Source organism: Arachis ipaensis, chromosome B10 (assembly GCF_059453495.1).
Source record: "Arachis ipaensis isolate K30076 ecotype BB chromosome B10, ASM5945349v1, whole genome shotgun sequence".
Taxonomy (NCBI): domain Eukaryota; kingdom Viridiplantae; phylum Streptophyta; class Magnoliopsida; order Fabales; family Fabaceae; genus Arachis; species Arachis ipaensis.
In genome coordinates, this window is record NC_142435.1 from 90,601,312 (window position 1) to 90,603,825 (window position 2,514).

The window sequence follows — 2,514 nt, forward strand, 5'->3', positions numbered from 1 at the left end:
TGCTTGGTGACTTTACTGCACCTAATTCCAATTTACATGGAAGAAGCATCTCCATTCCTACCATTGGAGCAAACAATTTTGAGCTGAAACCTCAGCTAGTTTTTCTGATGCAGCAGAACTGCAAGTTTCATGGACTTCCATCTGAAGATCCTTTTCAGTTCTTAACTGAATTCTTGCAGATCTGTGATACTGTTAAGACTAATGGAGTAGATCCTGAAGTCTACAGGCTCATGCTTTTCCCTTTTGTTGTAAGAGACAGAGCTAGAATATGGTTGGACTCCCAACCCAAAGACAGCCTGAACTCTTGGGATAAGCTGGTCACGGCTTTCTTAGCCAAGTTCTTTCCTCCTCAAAAGCTGAGCAAGCTTAGAGCTGATGTTCAAACCTTCAGACAGAAAGAAGGTGAATCCCTCTATGAAGCTTGGGAAAGATATAAGCAGCTGACCAAAAAGTGTCCTTCTGACATGCTTTCAGAATGGACCATCCTGGATATATTCTATGATGGTTTATCTGAGCTATCAAAGATGTCATTGGATACTTCTATAGGTGGATCCATTCACCTAAAGAAAACGCCTGCAGAGGCTCAAGAACTCATTGACATGGTTGCTAATAACCAGTTTATGTACACTTCTGAGAGGAATCCTGTGAGTAATGGAACGCCTATGAAGAAGGGAGTTCTTGAAATTGATACTCTGAATGCCATATTGGCTCAGAATAAAATATTGACTCAGCAAGTCAATATGATTTCTCAGAGTCTGAATGGAATGCAAGCTGCATCCAATAGTACTCAAGAGGCATCTTTTGAGGAAGAAGCTTATGATCCTGAGAACCCTGCAATAGCAGAGTTAAAATACATGGGTGAACCATATGGAAACACCTACAATCCATCATGGAGAAATTCATGGAAGGATCAAAAGCCTCAACAAGGCTTTAATAATGGTGGAAGAAACAGGTTTAGCAATAGCAAGCCTTTTCCATCATCCACTCAGCAACAGACAGAGAATTCTGAGCAGAATCCATCTAGCTTAGCAAATTTAGTCTCTGATCTATCTAAGGCCACTATGAGTTTCATGAATAAAACAAGGTCTTCCATTAGAAATTTGGAAGCACAAGTGGGCCAGCTGAGTAAAAGGATCACTGAAATCCCTCCTAGTACTCTCCCAAGCAATACAGAAGAGAATCCAAAAGGAGAGTGCAAGGCCATTGAATTAATTACCATGGCCGAACCCACAAGAGAGGAGAAGGACGTGAATCCCAAGGAAGAAGACCTCCTGGGACGTCCAGTGATCAATAAGGAGCTTCCCTCTGAGGAACCAAAGGACTCTGAGGCTCATCTAGAGACCATAGAGATTCCATTGAACCTCCTTATGCCATTCATGAGCTCTGATGAGTATTCCTCTTCTGAAGAAAATGAGGATGTTACTGAAGAGCAAGCTGCCAAGTTCCTTGGTGCAATCATGAAGCTAAATGCCAAATTATTTGGTATTGAGACTTGGGAAGATGAACCTCCCTTGTTCACCAATGAACTAAGTGATCTGGATCAACTGACATTGCCTCAGAAGAAATAGGATCCTGGAAAGTTCATAATACTTTGTACCATAGGCACCATGATCTTTAAGGCTCTGTGTGACCTTGGTTCAGGGATAAACCTCATGCCCCTCTCTGTAATAGAGAAACTGGGAATCTATGGGGTGCAAGCTGCTAAAATCTCATTAGAGATGGCAGACAATTCAAGAAAACAGGCTTATGGACAAGTAGAGGACGTGTTAGTAAAGGTTGAAGGCCTTTACATCCCTGCTGATTTCATAGTCCTGGATACTGGAAAGGAAGAGGATGAATCCATCATCCTAGGAAGACCTTTCCTAGCCATAGCAAGAGCTGTGATTGATGTGGACAGAGGAGAATTGATCCTTCAATTAAATAAGGACAACCTTGTGTTTACAACTCAAGGATCTCTCTCTGCATCCATGGAGAGGAAGCAGAAAAAGCTTCTCTCAAAGCAGAGTCAACCAAAGCCCCCACAGTCAAACTCTAAGTTTGGTGTCAAACCCCCATATCCAAACTCTAAGTTTGGTGCTGGGAGGTCTCAACAAAGCTCTTCACATCTGTGAGGCTCCATGAGAGCCCACTGTCAAGCTATTGACATTAAAGAAGTGCTTGTTGGGAGGCAACCCAATGTTTATTTATCTAATTTTATTTTTGTTTTTCATGTTTTCTTAGGTTCATGATCATGTGGAGTCACAAAATAAACGAAAAATTTAGAAACAGAATCAAAAATAGCGGAAGAAAAATCACACCCTGGAGGAAGCACCTGCCTGGCGTTCAACGCCAGAACAGAGCATGGTTCTGGCGCTGAACGCCCAAAATGGGCAGTATCTGGGCGCTGAACGCCCAAAATGGGCATCATCTGGGTGCTGAACGCCAGAATTGCACCCTGGAGAGGAGCTGGCGCTGAACGCCCAGAACAAGCATGGTTCTGGCGTTCAACGCCAGAAATGGGCAACAAATGGGCAT

The 2,514-nt window shown here is 43.0% G+C and overlaps 1 non-coding gene across 1 annotated transcript; it reads right to left on the minus strand.

The window, feature by feature from the left end:
• Positions 1 to 362: 362 nt before the first annotated feature.
• Positions 363 to 470, minus strand: LOC148580829 (small nucleolar RNA R71). The gene has a single exon (XR_015896784.1). It is a non-coding gene; the product is annotated as a small nucleolar RNA R71 (small nucleolar RNA).
• Positions 471 to 2,514: the final 2,044 nt, after the last annotated feature.